The sequence below is a fragment of the Ursus americanus genome, chromosome 17, assembly GCF_024610735.1.
Source record: "Ursus americanus isolate L20-20 chromosome 17, mUrsAme1.1.p, whole genome shotgun sequence".
Taxonomy (NCBI): domain Eukaryota; kingdom Metazoa; phylum Chordata; class Mammalia; order Carnivora; family Ursidae; genus Ursus; species Ursus americanus.
Window position 1 is genome coordinate 6,297,621 of NC_142143.1, and position 14,956 is coordinate 6,312,576.

The window sequence follows — 14,956 nt, forward strand, 5'->3', positions numbered from 1 at the left end:
TCCCTCGCCTGGACCTGAGCCTGGGTTTTCTGGGGTGGCCCAGGTGAGTATCCCAGCTGTGCCTGGACGCCCTGATTCGCTCCGCCCCGCCACCTGCACCAGACATGACCTCAGCCGTCTACATTCCCAGTTCCTCCCCGGCCCCCTCTGACTCTCCTGTGGCCTGGTGAGCTGCCCCCTCGTCTGCACCGCTCACCACAGGTGGGGGTGCTGGCGTTCCCTCGGGGCTGCGCCCCCAGCAGGTGTACAGGGCCTGGGGTCCTGCTTAGGGACCCTCCTGTCGTTGCTCCCGCCTTCTGCGTGCAGACAGCCAGTGGGTCTGCAGGGCCCCCTTCCGGAGTGTCCCCAGCCCCACGGCCTCCCGCTGACCTGGAGGACTGCAGCCACCGGCCCCAGCCACCGGCCCCAGCCACCCCGGCTCTTGGAGAGTGGCTTTGGAACCTCCCATGGCTCCTGTGTTCCCAGCCAAGACCCTCCTGGCTCCTTTCTGCTCGGAGTCCTGTACTCCTCAGGCGTGGCCCAAGGACCCCGGGTCTCGGACCCGCGCCTCTCACAGCCCTTGGGGTGGCCGGGCTCTGACTGTCCTCCAGGCCTTTCCTCAGGGGCCACCTCTGCCAGGAAGGAGCCCTCAGAGCGTGTGGCCCAGAGCTGGTCCTGGAGGCCACACGGCTGTGACAGGCGGTGATGATCTCACCACTTTATCCTACAAACTGGGAGGCGAGCCTCGCGCGCCACCTGGTTGGCGGGAACCGCGGGAAAGGCATGCACTCCCCTCCCGGGGCCCTGACGCACAATAGGCACATGGCCCTGGGTCCCCTTCATGGAAGCTCATTGCAGCTATGGGACCAAAGTCCCTGCTTTCCTGTGCAGCCGGACCCACCCCATCTCAGAGCCAGCAGCAGTGCGGAATCTCGCGCTTGAAATCTCCGACTTCCCTTCCAGCCAAAGAAAGTTCTCTGCTGTGAAGGGCCTGTATGACTAGATTGAGCCTACCTGGGTAATGTAGGAAAGTTGCCCTCCCTAGTTTAAGGTTCATAACTTTAATTACACCTGCAAAGTTCCTTTTGTCTTTACGACATATTCACAAATTCTAGGGGCGCCTGGGTGGCTCAGTTGGTTAAATGGCTGCCTTCGGCTCAGGTCATGATCCCATGGGTCCTGGGATCCAGCCCCTCCCACTCATGCTCGCTCTCTCTCAAATAAATAAATAAAATGTTAAAAAACAAAAAAAAATTTCACAAATTCCAGGGATTAAGACATGGACATGTTCGAGGGCCATTTTACCTTCCATAAAACCCCTGGTCCTCCCCCTTGGCTCTAGGATGGCTGCCCTCTAGGCAGGACCTTATAACATCCTTCTCGGGAAATCTGAGCCCCCCGAGAGAAAAGACCCCCAAATTCTGGCATCGGCAGTTCTGCCAATAGAACAGTCCAGCTGGTCTACCTTACAGGGACTCCCACAGCTCATGCGCCCCGGGCGAGGGCCCAGAGTGCGAAAGCGACGTTCTGGTGCCCCTTCCTTGAATGTGAGCAGACAGCTGAGGACCACCAGATGCTTCAGGAAAGCATATAACGCGAGGAATGAGCACCAGTCACAAACAGGGCAACGTGGAGAGAGGTGATCCTTCAGGAGGTAAAAAACTTCAACGATAATCAGAATCCTCAGAAAGAGAGGCAACGAGACTGCACTGGATTCTATCAGATGAAACAATTGGAGAGCAAGGAGCTGAGCCTGGTGACATTCAGGGGCTGCTTGGGGCTTTTTAACACCTGGGCAGGACTCAACTGGATCTTGGATTAAATCACGCCCCTTGGCAGTGAGCCAGGAGCAGACCCTCCCTGTGACATTGGACAAGATGGCTAGAGGCCCCACCTGACCCAGGAGGGCCCCACGTCCCCTGGCATCCCTAGGGAAGCCATGGCAACTACTCCAGCCTTGTCCCTGCAAGAGGGGGGACAGCTGGACCGTAAGTGGGCCGTCTGGATGCCTCTTTCTGAGTAAGAAAGATACAAAGCTGTGAATACCAAATTAGGTATTGAAGTGAGTATTAAGAGTAAAGAAATAATAATAAGATCCAAAAACTTAATATAGTTTTACTAGAAGTGCCCAATGCACCTCTATAATACTTTTTTCCTTTTTTTTTCCAACCTGTGTACTCTCTGATCGCCTTTTTATAAAATGACCATCTTGTAATATCATTTTTTATTGACAGAACAGAATGCTAATTTGGCCTAATTCCAGCATGGTTGATTGATTTTATTATTATTATAGATAGTTTTGTCCAGGCATTGGTGACATGTAGCTCCCTGCATACACTTTGACCTGCCTGGTGTTTGGAGGAATATTCTGCCAGCAAGCTTGTGGCTCTGTACCTTTCAAGCGTTATTGAACACCGACATTGCACACGGTCGAGAGTTGTACATTTCTCCCCCATCACTCATGTATCTTCTGGGCCTGGCCTGGGGGACACCATCTTACCCCCACAGGACACTATTTGGGTGGTTGTACTTGGGGGGACGGGGTGGCGAGTACAAACCACGTAAATGTATCCCACTCAACCCAAACCCAAACCATAGACACCCCGGACTCAACTTCTCTGTAGCTGGATTATTGAAACACTGGGCCCGCGCCAAAGCTCACCGGATGCCCACACCCAGGGAGAGATGCCGAGGTGGGTGGGGTCAGGTGGAAAAAGATGGTGGTCTTCACTGATTGCAGTAGGAATGTCTCACTTCCTCAAATTTTATGGAAGAATATGCCGGCGTGTGTGCATTCCCGGGGCAGCCCCGACGGCGGTCGCAAGGTTCGAGTTTCGTGGGTTTTGCATGAACGCCCCTCTGGCTCGCTGTCGTGTGAAATCACTTGGTCAAGGGAGTTCAAGAAACTTTCCCGTAAAGCCGTGGGCTGAGTGTAAGCCAGAGCAACACCACGTCTGAAGTCAGACTAGCAGATTGTAGGTGGGTCGACAGCAGACATGCTTGGGTCCAAGATTCAGGCCCTTGCTGCCTGCAGAGTCAGCCCCATGGGCCGAGCCTCGAGCTTCTGATTGGCCTTTGGGCAGCTCTCAGAGGCAGAACAGTGTGCAGGGAGTAGCGAGCCAGGAGGGGAGGCCTCGGTCACCTTTAGTACTAAGTCACCAAAATGTTCCCACAGAACAGGGCTCAGAGGTACACTAGGGACAGACCATCAGGAAGGACTGGGGACTCAGAGTCGCGAAGTCATGAGGTCGTGTCCCAGGGGCCCAACGCCCAACAGCTCTTGACAGGGACATACTAGTGCTGAGACCGTTAACTGAGTTTCCTGAATTTCTCTCAGACCAGAGAAACCTGCCGCTAGCCCCAAAGTATGATGGAGAAGCCTGGCAGGACGTGGCCAGGGGACAGCAGCTTACAGAGACATGTCGCTAGGAACCTGGGGACTTTATCAGAGACCCAGAGGCCACTCAACTCCTACCTTCCCCTGTCAATGAGGCTCATTTGGGAAAAAGAGCAAGAGGCAACTGGGCTGTTGAGTGAGAACAAAGCCACATTTCAGGGCTGTGGCGTCAGTGGTCCCTGGGGCCCTGAGGCGGGCACTGCGGCCTAGTCCCCGCCCGACAGACATCTCAACCCCAGTCTCTTCCCACCGAGCAGGCTTGGCCACCTGCCACCGGGGCACCACCTGCCGTGTCCTCCAAGGCCCTGGCAGGCGGAAGACAAGTTCAGGGACAAAGAGGGCTTCCCAGGGGTGGGAGGAGGGCACGCCACCTTGCTCCATTCATTGTGCGAGGCTGGGCGTTACCCAAGAGGCCTCACCCTGTGATTTGCCTTTGAGGAGCCGAGGGAGGGCCCAAGCCACCAGGGCGTGGGGTCCAAGACTCCGGTGAGATGGGCCCCAACAGAAACAAATGCCACAGCCCCGAGAGGCTCCCTGGAGACTGGGCTGTCAGGCCGGGCCCCTTCCTGCCACAACCACCTGCCCCCCTGCCAGGCTCAGCAGAAAGCACAGCTCCAGCTATGTGATGTGGAGGGAGGGGGTGTTGGGGAGGCTGGGCCACAGATCAGAGAAGCTTCTGGTGCCCTTGGGAACACTGCACAGCCTCTCTGGGTGGAGAACCCCAAATTCCTTCAGGGTTGGGCGTCAGGTGAATAGAGAAGCTGGTTCCAGTTTGCAGAACCACAGGCTTGCTTCCCTGCTTTATGCTGCACGCGGACATGCGAAGAGGAGGGTCGGGGGTGGTGGGGGAGACAGCCTGGGGCCCCCGGTGTGTGCTGGCGGGGGCGGGGGCGGGGTTAGGGAGAGACAGGGAAGAGGACATGGGAGTCCTTGCACGGTCCTGTGTCGCCTGGTGAATCTCCTGGAAAACCGACATTATCCATCAAAGCTCTGGGGCTGGGGGGGGTGGGGGGGGGTCGGGGGGGAGTTTGCGACAGAGGCCGAGGGTGGCCTCCGGGGGTGAATGTGCACAGAGGCTACCATGGGCGTTCTACCAGACTGGGAGAGGATGGATGGGGATGCTGCGGGCCTCAGGAACAGCCGGAGGCAGGCGCTCCTGCGTGGGTGGCACCTTCCCCCCGAGTTTCCGCCCCCACCCTCATTCCTTCGCTGCACACTGCTTCCTTAGCAGCAGGAGCCCGGGGCCAACAGCTCCTGGACACGCCTCAGGGCATCGCCCTCTGCGCCAGCCCTACGGGCTCCCGGCTGGCGCGGACTCCCAGGAAAGGGCTCTGATTGGCTTTGCTCCTGTAGGGACCCGCCCCCTGACCAATCAAGAGGGGCCTGAGGGAGGAGTCCTGTAAGAACTGGGGCTTTCCCAGCGCCCGGGTGGCTCAGTGGGTTAGGTGTCAGGTCATGATCTTGGGGTCTTGGAATCGAGCCCCACATCGGGCTCTGTGGGGAATCTGCTTCTCCCTCTCCCTCTGCCCCTCCCCCTGCTCATGCTTTCTTTTTCTCTGTCATATACGTAAGTATAATCTTAAAAGAAGAAGAACAGGGGCTCCCATGGGAACCATACAATTGGGTAGGGGCGCTCTGGGAAGAAGGGGAAAGGTCAGGGCAGCAGAGTGGTGGGTGCCTCCAGAGGGAAGGGACACATTGCCTGAGCATTCACTCTGTGCAGGGACTTTGAAACCCTACATAAGATATTCTCACCCTCAAGCCTCAGGTGGCGGAACAAAGACTTTCGGACGGTATGGGATGGGACAGCTAGTAAATGGTGGAGCCCAGATCAGAGCCCCCCGTTTCTGGTGCCAAGGCCTGGCCGGTCCAGTGCACCCCTGCTTCATCCTCACAGACTCTCTTTTACAGAGCTGCATGCCTTCTTGCAAGAGCGTAAGGCCCCGAAGGCAGAGAGATCACAGTGAGTCTCTTCTCCCATCCCCAGAGCGACCACAGTGGATCTCTTCTCCCATCCCCAGAGCGAGGCGTTTCTCCAAGTCGGGCAGATCCCTAGTTGTCTATCCAGGGGTCCTCCAGGGAGTTTACACTGGTAGAGAAAAGAGCAACATTTTGTGACACAAATTCACCAACGTGTGATGCAAGGTTGATCATGATGATTCGTGGACATCTCCCCGCGCTCTGAATAATCATTGTCCTGAAGGCTGAGTGTGAGCCACAAGGACTGTCCTGACGGCTTCACCTCAGCCGGTTGCATTTGCATATTATTTGCCTGTTAGAGTTTACATGTGTTAAATTTGCATTTTCTTTATTACTATAGTATTGCATTATATCCCTCCAACTCGGAGCTGGAATCCACGACTCAAGGTGACTCCCTCAGGCGTAAATGTGGGGGTGCAATGAGACGTATGAATTCTAGAACTCCGAATCAGTGACCATGAAAATGGGAGCAGGAGAAAGACGCGACCCCGAACAGTGAACAGTGCGCTCTGGGCAGCAAATCCGCACGCAGGTGCAATGCTTCCAAAGAGCAGCCGGAAGAGGAAGGCGCTGGCAGGATGACAATGGGGAGTAGACCCAGATTTTATTGGATCCTGCCTCCCAGCGCAGTGGCGGATGCAACTTTGCCAGTCCGCGTAGGAGTGGCGGCCGCTCGTTTTCAAAGACAGCACCATGGCTTCTCCCGGTAAACCCAGAGCGTAGTGTTATTTCCGAAACAAGCCCCCCCCCGCCCCTCCAAATCCTTCTCTACATTACAAAATTGATTAATTTTGTTGCCAAAGGCAGAGGAGATGCCCAAACTATAGAGACACCATGCAACACTCCCTTCCTTCTAGCAAGAAAAGAGAAACGGATCTGAGAAGTAGGAAAAGTTTGGGGCTCCATTGTGACCCCACCCAAATTCGGAAGTTGAAATCCTAACCCCTGGGACCTCGGAGCGTGACTGTCTTTGGACACAGGGTCTTCAGAGAGGTAATCGAGTTAAAACAAGGTCGCTGGGATGTGCCTTAATCCAGTCTGACCTACACAGTTAGGAGAGGTTAGGACACAGACGCGCCCAAAGGTCAGAGAGAAGACCGCCGTCTACAAGCCAACGAGAGGGGAGGCCTCAGAAGAAGCCAACCTTCGTCTTGGACTTCTGGCCTCCAGAATGTGGGGAGTGTAAATTTCAGTGGCTTAAGGGCCCAGCCCGTGGTATTTTCTCACGGCGGCCCCAGGACATGAGCTCACCCCAAGACGGGTGTTCAGAAAGTATGACACGCAGCTGGTGGAATTCCTGAATCCAAAGACACGGCTGGAGGCCACAGAATATCAGCTCCGTACTGAGGAATGGCAAGAAAGACCACGTGAGGGGACTAATAGACTTCTTTGTCTTTTGGACAAAACCTTGGGTCTCGGCTCATCTCAGCCTCTGACAGTTTGTCGATGAGCGAGAAGCGCCTGATGGCTCGTGTGTTGCTGAGAACCGAGGCTCAGGAGAAGCGATGATGTGTGCGTGTGCGTGTGTGTGTGTGTGTGTGTGTGTGTGTGTGAGTGTGCGTTAACTGCCCCCTTTGTTTCAACAGAGGAAAAGCCCCATTGACCTCAGTCTGAGGGAGCACCAAATACAATTGGAATGAGAGGTTGTGCGCGAGCGTCTTTCCATTTTCCCGTTAGTCACAGAGACCTGTGGGGGCTCAGCAGAGCCCTCCTTGCCTTGCTTCGGTGGGGAGGGAGGTGGGGAAAGATAAGAATCAAACCAAATTGCAGCCAGCAAGGAGGAGGTGTGTTTCTAGCATGCTGAAATGCCCCCCGTTCCAGGGCTGGAGTTCCACATGCGAGTGTAAGCCTTGCGCGGGAACTCTGGAAATACCGGATGCGATCCCCCCTTTTTTTTTTCCTTCCTGACACTGTTAATTCCAGTAAAAGCTATTTTCCTGATTTCAAATGATTTGCAAGCATAACATTTCTTAGAAGTACCTTGTTTTGCCTGAATTTGTTTCGTGGCCAAATATCACAAGTTTCATGTAAAAACAAGCTGTGGGAACTTCTAGAAGATAGAAGTGTGGTGCAAACAGCTCAGTCGCTGACAGTTTGGCTCTTTCCCAATATGCTCCAATAAAACCAAAATAATAGTAATTGTAGCAAGCATTTAGCAAAGACGCCCTTCCTGCGTGTCATGCACGCTTTGAAGCACCTCCTATTTCCCCGCTCGTGTAATCTGTAAATGAGTGTTTGAGGTCGGTACTTCTACCCGGATTCCCAGGTGAGGTGGAGTGACTTGCCCACAGTCACGCAGCTCTGAAGTCGGGACGTGGAAGCCCCCAGCCATCTGGCCCCACTGCAAGACTGAGACTCTTCACTTTGTTTACTGTGCCGAGGGTTACATGAATGACGCAAATTATGAGCTGTCTCTGAATGTTGTGGCCGAGGGACGCCTGGGTGGCTCAGTTAAGTGTCTGCCTTCAGTTTAACGTCTTGATCCCAGGGTCCTGGGATCAAGTCCCCCATCGGGCTCCTGCTCAACAGGAAGCCTGCTTCTGCCTCTTGCTCTGCCCCTCCCACCCCCGCTCATGCTCTCTCTCTCTAATAAATAAATAAAATAAAATATAAATAAAAAAATAAATGCTGTGGCAGAGCTTGAAGAAACCCTCTCCAAAGTCAAATGCGACTGGAAAGGCTTAGGACTCTGCTAGCCTGAAGCACCCCCAGGTCAGGAGGGTGATGTGTGGTGGATATAGTCCCTAGGGCCACACCGAAGGCCATCTCCTGGGGAGCTGTCCCCAGCCTCTGAGCCCAGACGTGACCTGAACACCCAGAGGGCCCTGTGTGAGTCATGGTCTGGAATGCATAGGTCAGGCCACCAGGAAGGGCGGGCAGGAACCTCGTGGGCAGGAGCCGACACTGCTGTCCACACGTGGTTTCTTCCTCCTGGAAGCTTCCTTTGGCTCTAAAGTCTTTCAGTTGGTAGGATCAAGACCCCCCCCCCCCATCCAGGATAATCTCTACATAAAGTCAACTGATCGCTGACGTTCATCGCATCTACAAAATACCTTCACGGCAGCCGGTGGATTCGTGTTTCATTGAGTAAGTGGGAGTATGGTCCGGCCAAGGACCGACATGAAACTGACGTGAAACTGACCATCACGGCCAGGAGTCAATCCCAATAGCCTATGGGATTTTCCAATTTAGTAGGAATGAAGAATCAGGACCCATGATCTAAGTAAGGCTTATCACGCAGCCTAAAGAGGATACAGATGCATTTAGGAAAAAGATTGTCAACCTCATCAGCTTTTCCCCCGGGAATAGGAACTGGTGTTGTTTTCCAAATTATTGCTGTGACTTTTTTCAAGTAACTTTTGGAAGGATGTCATGACTACAGACATACCCATAGGATGAGTTTTCACAAACAATATCCTCTATGAGCGGCACCAGAAGCTCCCTCTAAGCTCCCCCCCAGTCACCCTCCCCATGGGGTCTTCTCGAACCCGCATCAGCATTGTCTGCTTCTTACTTTCCGTGTGCCTGGCTTTTCTCACTCACTGTGACATCAGCGAGCTTGGTCCTTGCTGTGGCTGGGTCTCCGTGACGTGCTCCTTCTCAGGGTTGTCCACGGTTCCAAGGTGTGAATACACCACAGTTTGTGGACCCACTCGCTCATTGATAGACTTTTGGGTGTTTCTGATTTGGGGTTATTACGAATGAAGCTGCAGTGAACTATGGTCCAAGATTTGGGGGGAACATCGGTGTGATTTCTGTTGCACGTACCTGGGAGTGGATTCGCTAGGTCAACAGGTGTGTGTCTTCCATGGATGTTGCCAAAAGATTTTCCAAAGCAGCCAATGCACAGTCATGGGCGGCCTCTTTCCCGTGTGGCGCTATGACCTATCATTGTGCTTTTAATTCTCACTTCCTTGCTGACTAATACATTTGCCGTCTCTGCACCATTTACTGGCCACCCCCGGGTTCCCTTCTGGGAGGTCATTGGTTCGTTTCTTCCCCCTCTTCATCACATTGCTTTGTAGGACTTCCCTGTAGATTCGAGATGCAGACGGTCGCCATAAATTTCGATTGAGGATGTCTTTTCTCACCCTGTGGGTGACCTTTTTCTCTCTCTTCTCGAACAGAAATTCTTAAATTTAACATAGCCCAACTTATCAATCATTTCCTTTACGTGAATGCTTTTTGTGGCCTTTTAAGATGTCTTTGTATAACCCAAGTAATGAAGATATTCACTAATGTTTTCTTCTAGAAGGTTAATTGTTTTACCTTTCTCTTTTTTTGGTTCTCAATCCACTGGGAAGTAGTTTTTACGTATGGTGTGGGGAATGGTGTCAAAATTCACTTCTGCCCCTACAGCTATCCACTGAGGCAACGCCATTGTCTGTTTATCAGAGAGAGAGAGAGAGAGAGAGAGAGAGCACAAGGGGGGGAGGGGAGCGGCAGGCAGAGGCAGAGGGAGAAGCAGACTCCCTGCTGAGCAAGGAGCCCCATGCAGGACTCAGTCCCAGGACTCTAAGATCATGACCTGAGCTACTGTTAGTTTTTCAACTCAACTCTTGCATTTTCTCTTATCTCAACAATTGTGAGTCTTCATAAAAATTTACTTAAAACTGAAGGAGCACAGTGACAAGCAGGGGCTGGGCCGCTGGTACCACGGAGACCAGCCCCCTTCGCTGAGCCCGTGCTGTGTGGCTGACACTTCTCTAGGGCCATACACCCCCCCTTCCTGGTAACAGCTCACCCTGCCTACTGTGCACTGCATCCCCATTCTGCAGGGGAGGAGACTGAGGCTCAGGAGCCCGGGGGGCATGCCCAAGGCACCCGGCTAGTGCCCAGCAGCTCCAAGGCGGTCGAGAAGAGCCTGTGCATCTGGGGCGAGGTTCCAGTTCTCTGAGCACTGTGCAGCCAGAAAGGGGCTTGTGACTCCAGGGCACTGGCCCTGGCTGGCCCTGGCTAAGAGAATGGGAGCTCAGAGCCCACGGCCGGAGGCAGAGCCAGCAGAGCTGGGCACACACTCCCGGGGGTTGAAGCGGAGACATTCCGGGGGGGGGGGGGGGGTTTCCTGGAGGAGGCGTGGACAGGGCTTGTGGAATGAGTCTTCCCGGAATGTGATCCCCCAGTACACCAAAGGCACTTTGGAAATGACAGGAGTCTGCGTCTTTGATTTCTTCCTCTCACTTGGAAAAACCCCACCTCAGGCCAGGAAAGCCCAGCCATGGGTCATAGAGACATAATTGCTATTTAATCGGCCGGTCTTATCCATTTGGAGAGGGGCGGGGCAGATGCCCAGATAATTTGGTTAGGGCCAAAGCTGTGCAGACAGACAGCCTGACAGGTCCCGGGAGGGCCGACGGAGGGAGGCCGTGGGCTGCAGAAGCCCTTATGGCGGGTGGGGTGGCCCTGCCGCCCCCATGGTGCCCCCGGGGCCCCCAGGTAACCAGCGCTGCACCCTGCATGTGGGAGGGAACGATGAACATTCTTCCTGGTTTTCCGATGAGGACGCGGCGGCTCTGAGCGGCGCCCAGTCTCCTGGAGGACGAAGAGCGGAGTGGTACCACACTAGGGCCTGCCCAGGGCGGGGAAGACCGTGGGTTGGGTGGTGGGGTGTCCGCAGTGGCCTCCAGTCCCTTGCCCTGTCTTTCTCCTCCGGCCTAGAGGGACTGAAGGGCCCTGGCATTTCTGCCCCTCTTCTCTCCCCCTGCCCCCCAGAAGGAGACCCAGGGACAGATTCAAGTCCAAGGAGTTGTTCTCTCGATGCTGCCTAAGGGAGTATATGGGGGGTGCCTGTCACCCCCTCCCACATATGTCCATGAATCAGGGGACAATTTAAAGTCCTCTCTTGCTTCCCCTAATGATTAATGCACCCTCGGCTGTGCTGTCCTTTGTCCTGTTTCTCTGGGGAACAATTTTTTAAGTTGATTAGGGTACATTCCTATCTCTTGATTGCTTTGTTTTGTTTCGAATAGAAGGTCAAAGCAGCTTGGACTGGGGCAGTCAGGGAGAAAGTCAGATACGCCCCAGGGCGGCTTCATTCTGCCGTTTGGTGGGAGACAGCAATCGCCCTGCTGAGGCCCCCCGTGGAGACTGACTGGGCCCCCAGTCTCCACTCAACCCTGGCCTTGCCCTTTATTTTGGGGTTGGGAGGGCCTCTACTTCACGGGAGGAATTTCCTAAAGTAAAATGTTGGCCATTGGGCGGGGGGGGGGGTCTCACTCCTTCCTGCCAGGTCTGGGCCCTGCTGCCAAACCCAAGGTTAAGAAGAAGAGCCTGGCCCTCGGCTTTCTCACTGAGCCCTGGGGTCCTTGGCGCCTGGTCCCTCATTGGCTGCAGCCCGGTCTCTGTCCGTCATCTGAAAAACAGAGACCGTTGTCCAGTCCCACCTTCAAGGCTGTGGCAGGAGGCGAAGAACCTGGTTGTCAGGCCCCGTGTGTGCTCATGGTTTCCCCTCCTGGAGACTCATCTGTTGGATGAACAGATGCCCAGAAGGCCTTGGAGCCAAGCCAGCCTCCCGTGGACGCTCTGTGGCCAAGAGCCATAAACGAATGGCAGGAGGAGAGCTCATGAGATTACAGTGTATAGTGATGATGGACAGGCTCTCCAGGCGCCAGGCTGAGGCCATCGGTCACTGGCCGGCTGCGGGCTTTCCCCCGCGGGCCCACAAGAGGCCTGGCCGGGTCTGTGCCCAGCCCTTGGCAGAGGCAGCCAGGCCCCTGGAGGGACCACCCAACGTGACAGAACATGCTGGGGACACTGTCGTCCCAAAGAGAGAGGACGGGCTGGATGGTGCACGGGCAGGAACAGGGGTACCCAGGACACTCATCGCTCTCGGCCTCATACCAACCTCCACACGGGGGACCCCGAGACCACAACTGTGGGGACACGCGCTATGACACAGCCCCTGAGCTTTACAAGAAGCTCCCATTCGGTTCCGAGAGCAGTACTAGGAGGGACCTACTCAGGAAGCAGAGGAGCCCACGAGCTTTGCCAGGGACCCAGTTCCCAGCCTGAGCCAGGAGCTTCCCGCACACCCAGAATGGGCTGTGGGGCAGCCGCTGAGCTCAGATGGCTTCAAGACTGGAAGTGGTGGCCGAAGTCCCGCAGGGGAGGGCGGGGCCCTGTGGGAAGAGACCAGGGAACATTCCTCTCGCTGCTGCACCCCGCCCCAGCCGACCTGAGACCTCAGGGCAGGAAGGAGTCACTTTAAACTCCAAAGGAAGGCTCAGGATCAGGCTTAGCGCTCCTCCCCCCTCTCTCCTCCTCCACCAAAGAATCTGATCCTCGCCCTGGGGTGGGCGGCACCCCACAGCTGCCCCAGGGTTGTTGTCCCCACAGCCCTTCCAGCAGGCAGGGAAAGGAGCCAAATTCCATCTTCAAGATGAGAAAGCTCAGGTCTAGAGAGGGCAATGGGCTTGGCCAGGACCACACAGCATCAGCGGCAGGACTTGGACCCAAGCCTCCTGAGGTTGAGGACAGAGGGGGGCCAGCCAGGCTGGGGACTGGACATTGATGCAGGGCCCCCCCTCCCTGGTACAGGGCGTGGTAAGAGCCAGCCACTGGACCCCCACGAGGCTGGGGAGGGTGCGTGGGCAGCTCTTAGGAGAGGACGGCCCTAGGGTGGCCCCAGAGTGGCCCCCTGCAAGTCCCTGCCCCTGCGTGCTGCCAGGCTCTGAAGCCAGGGGATCTGGCTGTGACCAAGGGAGCTGCATGGGGGTGCACGGGCCACGGGAGCCCAGAGCAGGGGTCCAACCTTCACGGATTTGTGAAAAAATATCTTGGTTTAGATTATTTTTAGTTACTCTGCTCAAAATATGTTCGGAATCCTCTATTTGTAGATTCATGACTTGCACCATTTCTGGAAAATTCTCCACCGTGATCTCCTCATTTGCTGCCTGTCCTCCAAGCCTGCCTTCTGGGACTCAGGCTCTGCTGTACCTCCTTATTCTATGCTGTGTCCCTCACCTCCTTCACACGTTCGACCTCCTTGCCTCTCTGAGCTGCCCCACGAGCGGTTTCTCCATCCCTGTCTCCCAGCCAGTTCATCCTGTCCCAGTGGTCGACGAAGTCCCTCTCCACTGAGAATTTAATTTTTTTTAAATTGTATTTTTAACACCTTCAGGTTCCTTCTGGTTTAATTTTAAATCACCCTTGACCACTGCTGATGGTCTCTGGTCCCCCGATCGTGATTTAATTTCATCTTTTATATTTTTCTAAATATTTGGAACTTGGTTGTTTTCTATTCCGTGTCTGATGTCAGCTCTCTGTGGTCCTCGGTGGGGGTGGGGAGTTATGTCTATATTTCCAGCATGTTTTACTTCAGCTGACTCTCATTTATAGTGGCTTATTTCCATGTGTGTGTGTGTGTGTGTGTGTGTGTGTGTGTGTGTGTTGTAAACTCATATGTTGTTGAACTTAATCTGGAAATCCGGAGCACCCAAACCAGGGATGCCTTCCCCCTAAGACGCTTTGCATTTGCTTCTGCCAGGAGCCAGGAGCCTGGGTCATTACTCACCTGGGACTGTTAGGAGTTAGAGAGTTAGGGAGTCAGGGTCAGGGTCCCCAACAAGAAAAGAGGGGGTCAGGACAGCACTAATATCCTGTCTGCAGCTGAGACAGGTCGGCACTGACACTCTGCTCTGCAGCCCTTGCAGAAATGACTTCTGCGAAACGTCCTAAAGTAAGACAATTAACCACAAGGCCTTTGTCAATATCACCGGCAAGCCGCCGACGCGGTGTGGCCAGATGTCAGCCACAAAAGACCATCAGCGTGTAGACATGAACCTAGTAGGTAGACAGATAGGTGACCAAAGCCCTGATCGGCACAGCCTGGTTGCTTAAGATAGCTCCGCAAGAGAGCTGATAAAAACCCCGAAACTTAGAAACTCCGGGGCCAACCCTCTCCAGCCCCCTCCCTCTCCGGGAGCTCTGTACTATCGCTCAATAAACTTCGCCTTGCTGCCCACTGCTCTCCGTCTCGTCTACCTCTTCGTTCTTCGAAGCGGCGTGAGCAGGAGCTGCGGGCACTAAAGGCAGAGAAATCCTGCAACAGGACCCCAGCTTCCTGTTGGGGGAACGGGTTTTCTTGCCCCTTTCATGCCACGTGGCCCAGGGATGCTTCTCCAGGGTGTTTTCGGGTCCCCTCCACATTCAGTCTCCACCCTACTCCCGCTCTGTGGCTGGTTTCGGCCTTGGCTCTTCTCCTAATTTGAGAATCCCAACCAGCAGGTGCTTCCCACACACACCTTGCTGTTTCCCACCTCTTGGCTTTTGCTCAGGCTGTTCTTTCTGCTTGGAACACATATTTTTTTAAGACTTTGTTTATTTGAGAGAGAGAGAGAGAGAGAGAGAGCGAACTTGCAGGGGAGGAGCCGAGGGAGAAGGACAAGCAGACTCCATGCTCGGTGTGGAGCCTGATGAGGACTCGATCCCATGACCCTGAGATCATGACCTGAGCCAAAATCAAGTCAGACACTTAACCGACTGAGCCACCCAGGCACCCCCTGGAACACGTTTTTCCAGGCACTTTTCCTCTTCCTTCTCACCAGAAAGCTTTCCCAGACATGCCTTGCTGGGACAGACACGTCCTCTGGTCTTCTGTGG